This window comes from Chiloscyllium punctatum, chromosome 4 (genome assembly GCF_047496795.1).
Source record: "Chiloscyllium punctatum isolate Juve2018m chromosome 4, sChiPun1.3, whole genome shotgun sequence".
Classification (NCBI taxonomy): Eukaryota; Metazoa; Chordata; class Chondrichthyes; order Orectolobiformes; family Hemiscylliidae; genus Chiloscyllium; species Chiloscyllium punctatum.
The window spans coordinates 85937233-85954892 of record NC_092742.1 but is presented as its reverse complement, the minus strand read 5'-3'; the positions used below and the strand labels follow the sequence as shown (position 1 = coordinate 85954892).

The 17660-nt window shown below is 40.9% G+C and overlaps 1 protein-coding gene across 9 annotated transcripts in view; it reads right to left on the bottom strand.

Moving 5' to 3' along the window:
- The window catches only part of sipa1l1 (signal-induced proliferation-associated 1 like 1), a 374611-nt gene that overhangs the window by 285800 nt on the left and 71151 nt on the right, over positions 1–17660 (bottom strand). For 7 of the 9 annotated variants that reach the window (XM_072569220.1, XM_072569229.1, XM_072569226.1 and 4 more), the window contains exon 2: positions 3747–3822. The exons of the other annotated variants lie outside the window; for them this stretch is intronic. The gene's annotated coding sequence lies outside the window, so the exon portion shown is untranslated. The remainder of the gene's footprint in view (positions 1–3746; positions 3823–17660) is intronic. 9 annotated transcript variants of the gene reach the window in all.

The following is a 17660-nucleotide window of genomic DNA, read 5'->3' as shown; positions in this document are numbered from 1 at the left end:
GCATAATTTTGAATGTCAATGTCCCAGCATTATTCCCTGATAAACATCACTTCACATTTTTTTAGTCTGAGCAGCTCCTCAGAACATTTTGAGAGGGGGAGGGGAAATCTAGAGCTAAAATCTGCTATGTTTTGGCTACAATTTGTTGTCCAGTTCAGGCTATGATCTGCAAAGGTGTGTATGCAGGACACAGCAAGTTATTTTTTGGGAGTTTGCAATCTACATATTTCTGGAGTAGCCCAGTCTAGCCACTTCCTTTACCAGACAAAAATCTGTGTTTTTTGATCTGTCAAATAAATGCCTGTCTACTGCCAGCATTTGCACTGCGCATACTCCAAATACTGCTGTGCACTGAACATATCCACGGTTCTTCACTGCAGCAACTGATGAGTAATATGCATATATGCCGTAACAAAAAAAAAGCTGTTTTGGCAACACCACATTTACCATTATCCTGGCATTCATTGTATAAATACCAATACCCTAAAAGATTCCTTTGTCACAAGATTATTAATTAGATTTTTCATGTCACATAATGCTCAGTCTAAAATGGCCCATGCCTTGGTTGCTCATCAAAAGTGCTTTCAGGATCAATCTCAAAACATGCCAGGAATCTTTCCTCGAAACTTGTTCTTTAAGGTTTACCCACTCCATATGTGGACTGAAGTCACCCATGACTACTGCATTTCCCTCACTTTATGCACCTCAAATTTCCTGATTTATGCCATGTTAAGTCTTACCATTACTGTTGGAAACCTATAAACCTCTCCAACTAATGTTTACTACCCCTTGTTGTTTATGAGTTTCATCCAAACCGATTCTACTATTCTTCTGATTAGAGATCTGCTGCTTACTAATACATTGATCCAACCTTTTGTTATCAGCTTTATACTACCTCCCTTCCTTTTTCCTCGAACCTTCTTAACTACCAAATACCTTTGAATATTCATTTCCCAGTCTCAGTAACCCTTGCAGCCACTTTTCCATAATGGATTTTTTTTTCATATCCTTTTACTTCTACTAGCATGATCAAGTCATGCAACTTCTGTGAATGCTATGTGAATTCAGATAGTGTGTTATCAAAGCAGAATTAAAAGCCCTATCCTGTATATTGATGCTAGGAATTGTTTCTGCTGCTTCCACTTCCCATGATAAGCGGTTTTAATTCTCTGAACTCTTTGTCAAGTTCCCATCCAGCTGACAAACTGGTTTAAACCTTCCCCAATAGCACTAACAAATCTCTCTAAACAATTAAAAGGTTAGCCCTGGTCTTATGTTTCCTTTTCTCAACTTCAGAGTACTTTAAGGAGGTGGTATTCATATTGATTTCACAAATCTGTGTCATGGACGAAGACCCCCTGAGATTCACCCAGTATAGTTTGGACAGGAAAAAACATCAAAGCACAGTGCAAGGTTCATAGTGACCTCTCATGTTTGTCTGCCATAAATTAAGTTTCCACCTTCCTTTTTGTCCAGCCTGAAGTTAGACATTCTGTGTAAAAATAGGCCAACACAGGAGGCCTGTTGAATTTTAAAAGAGATTGTGAATTCCCTGAGAGTTGTGAATGTCCATATTTAATGTAGACTTGATACTGTTGGTGGTTTAAATGCCAAGTACCACAACTTGAGGTAGCCATTTCAATAGCTTGCTTGGATCCAGTTTTTAAAAGTATTGAAAAGACCTGAAAACTCATAACATGGGATCTCTAAATCGAGCATGATATCAGCGTAGTACAGTTCCTTTCTCCATGTGCTCATACCATTTCTTCCCCTCTAATCAACCTGTTCAGAGATGTTATTACACACCTCTGGAGCAGGTGGAACTTGAACTCAGGCCTCGTGGTCTTGGGTAGGGAGACTGGCACTTTGCAATAAGAGTGGCCTTGTAGTTTCTCCTTAAATGCATATTTGCCATTCAGCTCAAGTACATGTGCTGGTGACATCCTTGTTCTACCCATGCTATGCTCTCTATGTCTACGGCCACTAATTTTGAACTCCCCAAAAGTGGAAACATATTCTCTAGAAAACCTTTCCATAATTTTCAAGCCCTCTGTTTGTTTAAGCCATTCTCAACATCTATTACTCAGAGAGAAGAAAAGACAAGACTGGTGTTAGTTTCCACACTGGTATTATCCTTGTACATTGTTTTTATATTGCGTTCAAGTCACTTTGATCAGCCTTCAGTCTCTCAAAATGATGGTCTGCCTTGGTCAAGCATCACGAAGCTCAGGAGCCAAATGTTGCCATATTTGTTTCTCTCAATGGGCTGGAAAGGTGTAGGACTCACTGACCTGTGTTGTTCTCTTGCATCCTCTTCTTAGTTGGGCCAGCATTTATCACCTGTCCCCAGTTGCCCTTGAGATGATGGTGGTGAGCTGCCTTCTTCAATTTCTGCAGTCCACATGCTGTTGGTCGATCCACACTTCCAGCAGGGAGGGGATTCCAGGTATTTGACTGAATGACAGTGAAGGAATGGTGACATATTTCCAAGTTGGAACTGGAAGGTGGTGTTCCCATGTATTTTGTCACTTGCTGTTTCTCCACACATTCAGTTTGAATGCAGCAGCTGCAACTTTTGAAATGCACTTCGATTTCAGCATCAAATGGCAGATTCCTGGTTATTCAATTTGCCCAGTGTCTTTACACACTTTTGATAATTTGCAAACACATAAAATAAAGTAGTCCAAGAGGAGTGTAACTAAAATTCTGTACAAATTAAACATCCCTGCTGTACTTTTCAATTCTACTTTGCGACAAATGAATCAAGTGGTTTGCTTGTTATTTAATATTTCATAACAACCCATTTGTTAGATATAAGTCAAAGTGAAGAGAACTTTAAACCAACATTGTTGAATGCAAGTCAGAGGAAGATAGTACTCTGTCCGGTCCACACCTTGCATTACTGCATTCATTGGTTGATTGTGGCCACCAAGATACAAGAGGTACATACAAATGCTGGTGCTAATGCAGTGAAGGCCAAAGCATTGATTATGAAATCAGAGAGATACTGAGAAAGACTAAAGAGACCAAAGCTTCTTGAAAAGGATGTACTTGAGAAATTACCCAAGAGGCATTTAAGAAAGTAAATGGTCTGGAACACAATTACTTTGAATGAAAATTAAGAGACTGGCTCCAAAACTATGAGTAACCTATCATTGCAACAAATTCAGTCAATTCTTATTGAATTGCCAGTTAAAAAAGAAAGGGTCAAAGAATAGTAATTATCAACCACGGTCTTAGTGAATGGTACAGCAGACTCAAGGGGCTGAATGGCCCACTTCTGCTCCTGTCTTACAGTCTTAGGAATAATTATAATGTATCAACAGTACATATTTATAAAGGAGTGGGATTACAATTACTAAATGAAGCTGGATGCATGCTCATGTGATATTCTGACCACATGACATCTAATTCATGTGACATCTGGTAACATGACTTGATTTCAGCTTGCGTGATAAATACATGGTAGTTCAGTCTTGTAGGAGGTTGCTGACAAAATGAGGTGACTGAAGCTGAGAATGGGAAGAAAAGAATGCCAAGAACCACTTCTCCACTCTGGAAGGTTGTGCTTTGCTAAGGTATTGACAGCTGTGATTTCTTTTAAGCTTTTCACTGCTATATAATTGTTAAATAGACAATTTCAAAAGGCATTTCAGAATTTTGCTTCCATCATCTTTATTCATTCTCATTGAGCTTGTTGCTATTGTACAGTTTATAGAGAAACAAACACTGTAAAATGGTCTTACGCGATATTGGGAAAGGCCTCAGGAATTTACCATCCAGTGCACCAAGATAAATTTTCATCGGCCAGGATGTCCGGAGCTGTGGAAAGTACAAATACTTTTAATACAATTTCCCATGGAAAGAATTTCTAGTTTAATAAAGAAATCAGCAATGAACACATATGACAAAGGCACTGCATTTTAAAATTCAAATTACTGGGAGATGCAGCAAAGAGTCAGACAGCCATAAAGATGTACAGCAAGGAAACAGACCCTTCGGTCCAACTCGTCCATGCTTAGCAGATATCCCAACCCAATCTAGTCCCACCTGCCAGCACCTGGCCCCTATCTCTCCAAACCCTTCCAATTCATGTACGCATCCAGATGCCTTTTAAATGTTCCAATCGTACTAGCCTTCAGACTTTCTCTGGCAGTTCATTCCATACACGTACCACCCTCTGCGTAAAATAGTTGTCTCTTAGGTCACTTTTATATCTTTCCCCTTTCAGCCAAAACCTTTGCCCTCCAGTTCTGGACTCCCCCACCGAGGGAAACGACTATGTATCCTATCCATGCTCCTCATGATTTTATAAACCACTATAAGGCCACCCCTCAGCCCAAGCCTATTCAACCTCTCCCTATAGCTCAAATCCTCCAACCTTGGCAAAATCCTTGTAAATCTTTTGAGCCCTTTCACATTTCACAATGTCCTTCTGACAGGAAAGAGACCAGAATTGCATGCAATATTGCAAACATGGCCTAACCAATGTCCTGTATAGCCACAACATGACCTCCCAACTCCTGTACTCAATACTCTGACCAATAAAGGAAAGCATTCCAAACGCCTTCTTCACTATCCTACCTACCTGTGACTCCACTTTCAAGGAGCTATGAACCTGAACTCAAGGTCTCCTTGTTCAGCAACACTCCCCAGCACCTTACCATTAAGCCTAAAAGTCCAGATAAGATTTGCTTTCCCAAAATGCAGCACTTCGCATTTACCGAAATTAAACTCCATCGGCTACTCCTCAGCCCATTGGTCCATCTGGTCCAGATCCTGTTGTAATCTGAGGTAACCCTCTTTGCTGTCCATCACACCTCCAATTTTGGCATCATCTGCAAATTTACTAACTATACCTCTCACGCTCACATCCAAATCATTTATATAAATGACGAAAAGTAGAGGACCCAGCACCAATCCTTGTGGCACTCCAATGGTCACAGGCCTCCAGTCAGAGAAACAACCTTCCACCACCACCCCCTGTCCTCTACCTTTGAGCTAGTTCTGTATCCAAGTGGCTAGCTCTCCCTGTATTCCATGAAATCTAAACTTGCTAGCCAGTCTCCCATGGGGAACCTTGTCAAATGCCTTACTGAAGTCCATATCGATCACCTTCACTGCATTCATCAATCCTTTTAGTTAAAAAAACTCAATCAAGTTTGTGAGACATGATTTCCCACACAAAGCCAGGTTGACTATCCCTAATCAGTCCTTGCCTTTCCAAATACATGTACATCCCATCCCTCCGGATTCCCTCCGACAAATTGCCCACCACCACAATCAGGCTCACCAATCTATACTTCTCTGGCTTGTCCTTACTTAAACAGTTGCACCACGTTACCCAACCTCCAGTCGTCCGGCACCTCACCTGTGACCATTGATAATACAAATATCTCAGCAAGGCGCCGAGCAATCACTTCCCTAGCTTCCCAGAGCTCTAGAGTACACCTGATCAGGTTCTGGGGATTTGTCCACTTTTCTGCATTTCAAGACATCCAGCATGTCCTCCTCTGTAATCTGGACATTTTGGAAGATGTCACCATCTATTTCCCTACAGTCTATATCTTCCATGTCCTTTTCCACAGTAAACACCAATGCAAAATACTCATTTAGTACCTCATCCATCTCCTGCTGATCACCTTGCTGATCTTTGAGGAGCCCTATTCTCTCCCCAGTTACCCTTTTGTCCTTAAATGTATTTGTAAAAACCCTGTGGATTCTCCTTAATTCTATGTGCCAAAGCTATCTCATATCCCCTTTTTACCCCCCTGATTTCCCTCTTAAGTATACTCCTACTGCCTTTATACTCTAAGGATTCACTCGCTCTATCCTTCTATACCTGATATATGCTTCCTCCTTTTTCTTAACCAAACCCTCAATTTCTTTAGTCATCCAACATTCCCTACACACAAGAGCCTTTCCTTTCACTCTTGCAGGAATATACTGTCTCTGGATTCTCGTTATCTCATTTCTGAAGGCTTACCATTTTCCAGCTGCCCATTTACCTATGAACATCTGCTCCAATCAGCTTTTGAAAGTTCTTGCCTAATACAGTCAAAATTGGCCTTTCTCCAATTTAGAACTTCAACTTTTAGATCTGGTCTATCCTTTTCTATCACTATTTTAAAATGAATAGAATTATGGTCGCTGGCCCCAAAGTGCTCCCCCATTGACACCTCAGTCACCTGCCCTGCCTTATTTCCCAAGAGTAGGTCAAGTTCTGCACCTTCTCTAGTTGGTACATCCACATACTGAATCAGAAAACTTTCTTGTACACACTTAAATTCCTCTCCATCTGAACCCTTAACAGTATGGCAGTCAGTCTATGTCTGGAAAGTTAAAATCCCTTACCATAACCACCCTATTATTCTTACAGATAACTGAGATCTCATTACAAATCTGTTTCTCAAATTTCCCGCTGACTATAAGAGGGTCTACAATACAATCCCAATGAGGTGATCATCCCTTTCTTATTTCTCAGTTACACCCAAATAATCTCCCTGGTTGTATTTCTGGGAATATCCTCCCTCAGTACAGCTGTAATGCTCTCTCTTATCAAAACACCACTCCCCCTCCTCTCTTGCCTCCCTTTCTGTCCTCCCTGTAGCATTTGTATCCTGGAACATTCAGCTGACAGTCCAGTCCATTCCTGAGCCATGTTTCTGCAATTGCTATGATATCCCAGTCCCATGTTCCTAACCATGCCCAGAGTTCATCTGCCTTCCCTGTTAAGCCTCGTGCATTGAAATAAATGCACCTTAATTTATCGGTCTTACCTGATTCTCTGCTTTGTCCCACCCTGCCCTGTTTGACTTGCTTCTTTTATCATCTGTACCAGTCTCAGATTGATCTCTTTCCTCACTATCTCCATGGGTCCCACACACCATCACCACCACCACCCCCACCACCACAATTGCTGAAATCCCCCAGAATAGCTCTAACAAATCTCCCTGCCAGTATATTAGTCCCGTTCTAATTCAGTTGCAATTAGTCGTTCTTGTACAGGGCACTTCTACCCCAGATGAGATTCCAATGATCCAAAAGTGTGAACCCTTCTCCCATACACCAGCTCCTCAGTCATGCATTCATCTGCTCTATCCTCCTATTCCTACCCTCACTAGCTCCAGCACCAGGAGTAATCCAGATATTGCTACTCTCTTGGATGTCCTTTTTAAATTCCTGCCTAACACTATATTCTCCCTTCAGAATCTCATCCTTTTCCTTTCCTAAGTCATTGGTTCCAATATGTACAAAGACCTCCTGCTGGGCCCTCTACCCCTTGAGAACATTCTACACCATCTTGGAGACATCCTTGATCCTGGCACCAGAGAGGCAACACACCATTCTGATTTTTTGCTTCTAGCCACAAAACGTCTGACTGTGCCTCGGACTAGTGTCCCCGAACACACTTTATCGATTGGAACCTGACGTACCACTCATTGCATTAGAGGTAGTCTTGATGCCAGAAACTTGGCTGTTCGAGCTACCTTCCCCTGAGAATCCATCACCCCCTACATTTTCCAATACAGCATACTTGTTTGAAATGGGGATAGCCACAGAAGACTCCTGCACTACCTGCCTATCTGTCTTACCTTTCCTGGAGTTAACCCATCTATGTGACTGTATCTGCAATTTTTCTTCCTCCCTATAACTGCCATCTATCACAGCCCCTTCCACTTGTAAATTCCTGATTGCCTCTAACAGTCTCTCCAACCGATCCATTCAGTCTGATGGGATTTGCAACCAATGACATTTATTGCAGATATAATCCTCAGTAACACGTAAGCTCCCTAAAAATTCTCACATCCAACAAGAGCATATTATTCTAAAGGCCATTTTTTGCTTCTTCTAATCTACAGCCACAGAAAATAGCACTGTCTTATTCCTCTACAAAACACTGCTCCAGCTTAAATAAATACTTACGGCTTATATTTTTAAGATTAATCAAAAGACATATCTCAATATAACATAATCAAGAAAGAACCCACTCTACAGACTACTGCATACTTACTGTAGGGTCACACTTAAAAATATTCACACAACTGTTTCTGCGCTGTGCTCTCCCAAACAAATTCCTCCAAGATTAGTTGTGAATTCCATTGTTTGCTAATTTTCTCAGATGCACTCAGATGTCCAGCAGTAATGAATTCAAACAGCAAAGTCAGCAACTGCACAGGTTCACTGCGGTCTCAGGGAGCAGTATGGGTCTGACTCTCTCTCTCTCTCTCTCTCTCTCTCTCTCTCTCTCTCTCTCTCTCCAAACCCACAATGACCTCACTATGTGCTGCTTTTGTCTGTTTCTCTCCCTTTTATAAAGCGCTGTTGTTTTGACTTTTTTTTTCTCCGAAGTTCCAAAACAATGCAACAGCATATAAAACAGTAATTGCTGCTCCTGGAATGAGGAAATCACCTCCAACATCTAAAATATCTCAAAGGAGCAGCCTGTTGCAGCCAGAAATTTTTCCCATTCTCCATCTTGAATTACCCAGAATCCACAACATCCAAATAATTGTAGCTGTCCTTTTAGCATTAGAAACTTTTTAAAAATTCTGTTGTGGGATGGGAGTGTTGCTGGTTGGCCAGCTAGCATTTTTATTGCCCATTGAGAAGGTGGTGTCAGGATGTCTTCTTGAACTGCTGCAGTTCATATGCTGTAGACTGACCCACAATGCCTTTAAAAAGGAGTGAATTCCAAGATTTTGACCCAGCAACATTTAAGGAATAGCAATATATTTCCAAGTCAGGATGGTGAGTGGCTTGGAGGAGGAAGCTGTTTAATCATGCACCACCATCCATGACTAGATGTGGCAAGATTGCAGAGTTTAGACTGATTTGTTGATGCGTGATTGCTTACTTCATCACTTGCTGTTAATGCTGTTTGACACAAAACTAGTCTTGTTTTGTAGCTTCACCAGGTTGACAACTCACTTTTAGGAATGCTTGGTGATCCTCCTAGCACACCTTTCTGCACTCTCCATTGAACCGTGGTCAACCCCCTGGCTGGATGATTATGGTTGAGTGTGGAGATGAGCTGGACAATGAGGCTGCAGATTGTTTTGGAATATGATTTTGCTGATTGTCCACAGCATGGATGCCCAATCTTGAGTCATTGATCTGTTCAAAATTTATCCCATTTAGCATAGTGACACACAACATTGCACAACACAATGCAGCATGTTCTCAATGTGAGGGCAGGACATGGTCTCCACAAGGACTGTGTGGTGGTCATGCCTACTGATGCTATCATGGACAGATGCATCTGCAGCAGGCAGATCAGTAAGGATGTGATCAAATGTGCGTTTCCCTCACCAGCTGCTGCAGACTCAAGTCAAGAGGAGTACTGGCACACTAAGTGAAGGGAAAACTGTTAAGGGGCAGAAACACGGTTAGTCTGCCTTTCAGGGCTGTCAGTCAGAGTCCTCTATATATTAGGATTAAACAGAATGTCAGATACCTGATTATCTTGGCCCGTTCTGCCCTGTGGAAACATGCTTATCCTGGAATGAAGGAGATTCAGATATTAAGGGAGATGAAAGTGGATGGTAATTTTGAACTGCATCCCTGCAATCAATCTTGTAAACTTGCTCTGGACCACATCATCAGGCAGAACAGAGGAATGGTGGATTGCACAATTGAGGCTTGGGGAAAGGTAACAGTGAGTGAAGGAAGCTGTTGCAGGCAGTAATGATAATCGCAAAGTATGGTTCTTGTGGGCAATGGGTACAGCAGTGGAAACAGCAAGCATGAGGTATCAGAGAGGTAGTACTTAGGCTGGCTGTGTGGACGGTGTTCCTGCATTGCACTGCATTCCTCCAGATGGGGAGGCTGAACTAGCATAGATGGCAGCACTGATTAGGCAGTCATCGTTTGGTATTGTATCTAGATTAGAGTGGTGCTGGAAAAGCACAACAGGTCAGGGAGCATCTGAGGAGCAGGAAAAGCAATGTCTTGGGCAAAGGCCCTTCATTGGAATGAAGGCAGGGAGCCTCTGGGGTGGAGAGATAAATGGGAAGGGGATGGAGGCTGGGAAAAGGTAGCCAAGAGTACAATAGCTGGATGGAGGTGGGAATGAAGGTGATAGGTCGAAGAGGAGGGTGAACCGGATAGGTGGGAATGAAGATAGGCAGGTAGGACAGGTCACGAGGATGGTGCTGAGCTGCCATGTTGGAACTGGGGTAAGGTGGAGGGAGGGGAAATGAAGAAACTGGTGAAGTCCACATTGATGCCCTGGGGTTGAAGTGTTCTGAGGTGGAAAATGAGGTGTTCTTCCTCCAGGCGTCAGATGGTGAGGGAGTGGTGGTGGAGGAGGCCCATGACCTGCATATCACTTATGTATTACACATATTTGCTGCACTAAGTTTTGGGATGTTAGAATACTGGTCATGTACACATTTGAATACTTCAAACTGTGTAAATCTTTGCATTTTTGTGGAACAAGCATTATTTGTAATGAACTAGATTTTATTATTTAAAGAGATCTGGCTGACACGTTCTTAACGCTAAACAGCATTTAGTCTAAAATCATAATTGGCCATATCACTACACTGGTCAGATGTAAAATTTGTCATGACCAGCGTAGAAGTGAAACTACAGAGGAATTGGTGCAGCCCTTCCAACTTTGGCCACAACATTTTTAATGTTTTTGTTTAAATCATGTTTCAAGATCCACAAGATGCATTCTATTGCTCAAAAAGGATAAGGAAGGGGGAAATAAGGTACATTAATTTAACAATTATCCATGAAGGACTACAGGCATCTCTGGGAGAGAGAAATGTGAAGAGATATCCTTCAAGCTATAAAGCAAGGGCCATGGCAAAGACATAACCTTGCATGAACTACCACTGGAGGGAATGGACCCGCACCATTGTGGTCATTCTGCATTACTCTCTACTTACCTAGCCAAATCAAGCTAACTGACTCCCTCGTGGAAATGGTGTCGAGTGGTGTGCAGACGGGGTTGGGGGTAAGCGACCGGGTATGGGGGCAGGGTGGGGTTGGGAGCGGGGGCAGGGCCTCATGCACAGTGTGCTGCTAAGTCTCCTGAACAGGGAGCAGACTTCACAGAAAACTCCGAGCCCCGGAGAAAATCAATTAGCCGAATAATTAATTATCCAAACGAAATAGTACCCGCCCATCTCGCTTGGATAATAGAGGTTCCTCTGTACTATCCTGCACCACACATTGACAAAATCCCTACATTGTAACAGTGGACAAGTAAAGACTTCTAACAGACACAGAATTATAGAAAAATGATAATCTGTGCTGAAACAATTTCACCATGTCTGTGCTAGCTTGCTTAAGTAGCAATTCACTTGGTGCTTCTTCCCCCACCTTTCCCCTCTTAAGTTTACTCCTACTGTCTTTATACTCTAAGGATTCATTTGCTCTATCTTGTCTTTATCCGACATATGCTTCCTTCTTTTTCTTAACCAAACCCTCAATTTCTCCAGTCATCTAGCATTCCAAGTGCTCCAGCAGTACAAGAAGCTAGCTCACCACACATTCTGAAGAATAAGTTGAGATGGGAAATAAATTCAAGCCTAACCAGCAAAGTCCATCTCCCAAGAATTATTTAAAAAGAAACCTTCAGGTGGCTCCTATAATTGTAGTTTCATTTTGAAGTCATTAGATGACAAAACGGATGCTGAGGCCACTTTTGGACTACTGTGCCCTGTTCTGGTCACCCTGCTATAGGAAAGATATTAGAAATTGAAGAGAATTCAGAAATGATTTACAAGGATATTATCCCAAGGAGAGTCTGATTTATAAGGCAAGACTGGCTATGCTGGGACTTATTTCACTGGAGACAAAACAAAAACTACAGAATGCTGAAATCCAACGTCGACAAGGAGGAGGCTAGAAGAACACAGCAAACCAGGCAGCATCAATAGGTGGAGAAGTCAATGTTTAGGGTGTAACCCTTCTTCAGGGCTTCTTTCATTGGAGCGTAGGAGGTTGAGAGGAGACCTAAGAGGTTTATAAAATCATGAGGGGCATTGATAAGGTGAATAGAAAAAGGTCTTTCTCCCAGGGTTTGCGCGTCCAAAACTCAAGAGCATAATTTCAAGTGAGAGGAGCAAGATTAGAGAGATGTGAAGGGCAGCCTTTTCCACACACAGGGTGGTTTATATAAAGAAAGTAGTACATGCAGGTACAGTTACAACATTTAAAATACATTTGGATAGGTACATGAAAAGGATATGAGCCAAATGCAGACAAATGGGTCTAGTTTAGTTTGGAAAACTTGTTTGGCATGGTTGAGCTATACCGAAGGGTCTGTTTCTGTGCTGTATGTTTTCAATCCAATAATATAATTTCACAGTAAGGAGCTCAAAACTGCACAATGCAATCCAGAAATAGCCTCACCAAATGCTGTAGCAAAAATTCCAAATTTTTATACTCTATTCATCTTACAATTAACACCAACATTTTACTTGCTTTCCTAATCACTACTATAGCCGCATACTTCTGATTCACACACCAGATGCCCAGAACCCTCTGAATCATTGAGTTCTGCAATCACTTTTCATTTAAACAATTATTTGCTTTTTCAATTTCTTCAAAAGTGGATAAGTTTACATGCCCCCACAATTTATTCCACCTGCCAAATTTTGTCAACACATTTTCATTATTCCAATGTTGACTATGTCCCTCTTGACAACTCACTTTCCTAGGTCATTAGACTCTTCAACTAAGTTGGTAATTTTGAAATAATTAAGAAAATTAGTTGACTGACTGCAATATACCATGAATCTTAATTTTTTTTCCACATTTTAACAATCGTATCAATTCCCTTCCTCCATACCAGAATGGAAGAATACCGCAAAAATTTATTGTAGAGAATTTTCCTGACATAACAGGTACCATTTCATCATCATTAAATTTATTTGCTCTGATTCTTTGCTTACTTTGAAATGATTTGTGCCATTTATCAATTCAGTAGCAGCATGCTTGCCTGAGTCAGAGGTTGAATTTTCAATCCCTACTCTAAACACTTCAGCATACAGCTGAGATTGACACTCTCGAGCTAAACGGAGGTGGATGCTACACTGTTAGAGGTGCTGTTTTCAGATGAGATGTTAAACTGAGGCTCCATCTACCTGCTTAGGTGGATATAGATACACCTTTGGCAACATTCTCCAGGTGTCTTGGACAATATTTTCTCAATTAACATCACTAAAAACAAATGACCACGTTAACTGACAAGCAGTCACAGGGTTCAGTGTTGGGGCCGCAGCTGTTCACGTTATATATTAATGATCTGGATGAAGGGACTGGGGGCATTCTAGCAAAGTTTGCCGATGATATGAAGTTAGGTGGACAGGCAGGTAGTACTGAGGAAATGGGGAAGCTGCAGAAGGATCTAGATAGTTTGGGAGAGTGGTCCAGGAAATGGCTGATGGAATTCAATGTGAGCAAATGTGAGGTCTTGCACTTTGGAAAAAAGAATGCAACATTGACTACTTTCTAAACGGTGAGAAAATTCATAGAGCCAAAGTACAAAGGGATCTGGGAGTGCTAGTCGAGGATCTCTAAAGGTAAACATGCAGGTTGAGTCCATGATTAAGAAAGCAAATGCAATGTTGTCATTTATCTCAAGAGGGTTGGAATATAAAAGCACCGTTGTGCTATTGACACTTTATAAAGCTCTGGTTAGGCCCCATTTGGAGTACTGTGTCCAGTTTTGGTACCCACATCTCAGGAAGGACACACTGGCACTGGAGCACGTCCAGCAGAGATTCACACAGATGATTCCTGGAATGGTAGGTCTAACATGTGAGGAACGGCTGAGGATCCTGGGATTGTATTCATTGGAGTTTAGAAAATTAAGGGGAGATCTTTTAGAAACTTACAAGATAATACATGGCTTGGAAAGGGTGGACGCTAGGAAATTGTTTCCGTTAGGCGAGGAGACTAGGACCCGTGGACACAGCCTTAGAATTAGAGGGGGTAAATTCAGAACAGAAATGCGGAGACATTTCTTCAGCCAGAGAGTGGTGGGCCTGTGGAATTCATTGCCGCAGAGTGCAGTGGAGGCTGGGACGCTAAATGTCTTCAAGGCAGAGATTGTGACATCAAGAATTTAGCAAGGAATTAAGGACTACGGGGAGAATGCAGGTAAGTGGAGTTGAAATGCCCATCAGCCATGATTGAATGGCGGAGTGGACTCGATGGGCCGAATGGCCTTACTTCCACTCCTGTGTCTTATGGTCTTATTTAACTGGAATTAAAATGTGACCTTATTATGCATAAATCAGATACCATGCTTCATACAGAACAAAATCACAAATACTTAACTAGCTTAAAGCACCCTCAAACTTCCTGATGCAGTATAAAAGTACTCTGTAAAGACATCTTTTTAAAAAAGTCATTTCCAATTATTTCTAACATTTTCTCATTCTCTTTACCTGTGATAACTCACTGTTTTTCACTGTTTCCAGTCATAACTTCCCTTTGTTGCATGGTGACCAGATTTACACACAGTCATTCAAGTGCTATCTGACAAATGAATCAGGAAGCTTTACCAGAATTTCCCCGATTTATAATTCAGAACGGTCTCTCCTTTTAATTTTTTTGCAATATTGTTTGGATGTTGAAAGTGACATCTACTGACATGTAAACCTTTGATCAGTTTGCCAAGGTTAGTTCAATTCCATGTTCTGTACACTTTGAGTATTCTTACAACTTAGAATCAGAAAGTAGAGAAATGCTCTGAGCTTCCAATCCCCTTTGGTAACACCCAATCTACTTTAGCCCAAACTGCTCAGTATGAAAGAAACAGGATCAGATAAAACTCCAGAATTACATTCTGCCTAATCTGAAGTGAAACATATCTGAAGATTAAAATTTAAAAACCACAGAAGAGCAGGTTATAGTCCAACAAGTTTAGTTGGAAGCACTAGCTTTTGGAGCACCGCTCCTTCATCAGCTGGCTATGGAGGCTAAGGCGATGCTCACAGAATGTATAGCCAAAGGAGTCTAGCGGCATGGAGATGTGATAAATAATCTTTGAATTTAAGATTGTTTACCGTATCATATCTCCATGACAATTGACTCCTTTGGCTATAGATTCTGTGAGCATCACCTTAACCTCCACAACCTGATGAAGGAGCGGCACTCCGAAAGCTAGTGCCTCCAAATAAACCTGTTGGACTATAACCTGTGTTGTCAGATTTTTAACTTTGTCCACTCCAGTCCAACACCAGCACCTCCAAGTCATGAAGATTAAATTAGTAGAATTAAAATCAATAGGAAGTGGCATTTATATTGGGGGCAGCATTACTACACTAACTTTCCGAACAGCAGTACAAACCTGACTCATGCCAAACACAAAGTTAGCAAATCTACATTTGCCATGCAATCAGATGTGAAACATCCATATGTTAAATGTATTAGCTTCAGACCAAATTTGCTTCATTGTTGCAAGGAAACAATTACAAAACATACAGGATCCCACTTAACTGTCCATCAAGGGATGTGGCAAGGCCATTATTTAATGGTCTTCTCTAACTATCTAATTCCTTGAAGACTGCTTAGCCAATGGCAATTTACATGGCAGTTGAGTCAACACTGTCATTGAAAGTCTGGAGTCATACAAGCAGCCAAGAGTCTGTCATATTGTCACATTGTCACAGACTGAGTGAGCATGGTAGTTCTCTCTCCTTAAAACAGGACATTAAATGAATGAAATACATGTGTTATTGCAGTAACCTGATTCCTCCATGATCAATACTAGATTCTCAATCCGAATTTATTTAATTAGTAATTTGAAATTCCCCAAATGCCAGGGTGGGATTAAGATCTTTAAAGAAATGGCTGAGTCATAAATAAATTGGCATAAATTTCCCAAAATTTGTTGAGTTCCGGAAAGGCTCCGAATGAAAAATCGTAGACATAAAATTTCTATTCAAAAAAGGAGAAAGGCAGAAAACTGGAAATTTCAGGTTGGTTAGCTTGATGTCTTTCATAGAGAAGGTATCAGAATGGATTATTGAGGAGTTATAGCTAGGCACTTCAATAAACGCAAGGTAGTCAGGGAATGCAAGTATAGTTTTGTGAAAGACATTATGTTTAGCCATTTATCAGACTTATTTGAAAGTGCAATATCCTGTGAATAAAGAAACATCTGTTGATTGCCAACTGCCTTCTACAAATCTAAGTACAGAACCAAAGAACTTGTTGCTTGCAGGATTGCGCAATTTTGGAACACTCTTCTTTAAAAGGTGGTGGGAGTGGGATCATTGAATATTGAAAAGGTAGACATAGTTAGATTCTAATTAGGAAGAGGAAATCAAAGATTATAGGGTCGGGAGGGGGCGGCAGTGTTGTGAAATGGGAGTGTAAAATTCAAAACTCAAAACAGATCAGCCATTACATGTTTGAATAGTGGAGCAGCCACAAGGAGCAAAATAGAATTTCTTCTCCTAAACAATATATTTGAATATGCATTCATGTTCCTCGAATATTAATTCAGGTCTCTAGATTACTCGTCCTGTAACAGTACCAATAACATCAAGTAGCTATATGAAATAAACAGGTTTCTCAATGGGGAAGATCCTTAAAAGACACTTGGCAATTGGCAAAATGGTTCATTCACATACTTGCAGTTGGTGAGAGGCAATATACAGATCTTCTCTAACATGATGCCTTGCAGTGAACTCCACCATAGGAGGTTAAATGTCTAAACTAAGGTTGAGACCATGCTATTACATATTCATAGTTCCCAAAGTACAGAGCTTGCCACAACTCAACCACTAAATTGAATTAACAGCATCTTATATGAACAGCATACCTTACTACCATTCATTTCTAGAACTGCTTGCAATTGGAAAAGCCAGGTCAAGTGTTCAAACCCTAATAAAAAGGTTGAAAAATTCAATAAAACTTTATCTTGTACTTAGTTATACACTGCTACAGTTATTACATCCTCAACATTCAGCCAACTTATAAGCTTGTTTATGATACAGTAAACTGACTTATGGAACAGACCAAGCAAGAGGAATGATTCAAGTTACACAAGCTAGCAAACCACAGATATAAATAAGTTTCCAAAAATCAATGCACTACTAGAAGATTTTGCGTTACGTGAGAAACATTAACTCTTCTCACCATGATTGACAGTAGCAGGGAACCAAAATGTTTCCTATTGTATGGTGTATATTGCTCAAAATCCAAAATACCTCAAATAGCTGCATACAAATTTGATAAGCAAATTAATAAAATTTCAGCACATCATATGAAACTGTTCAATTGTGATTAGAATTCTTATTACATGACGTCTTAAAAAAAAGTGAGATGACAACCAATATTTCATTAATTTCACAGAATGAATCCACTTTTTTCTGGTACAGAGAGGAGACCGCGTAGCTTCATAGAGATGTACACCACGGAAACAGACCCTTCAGTCCAACCTGTCCACACCGACCAAATACCCCACCCCAATCTAGCTGCCCTCCAAATATGATGTTTCGATGCGACTTATTGTAGTCTGCTATTTTTTGATGACAATGCTGGACTTTTAGGTCGGTGAAGAACAAGCAAAACAGATAACCATTTGCTGAAAAATGTAATCATATAGGAATCGATAACTAGTTTATTCAAGTCAAGCCACCTGAGTCCATGAACGAAAGCCAAACATATGACCAAATACCATCAAG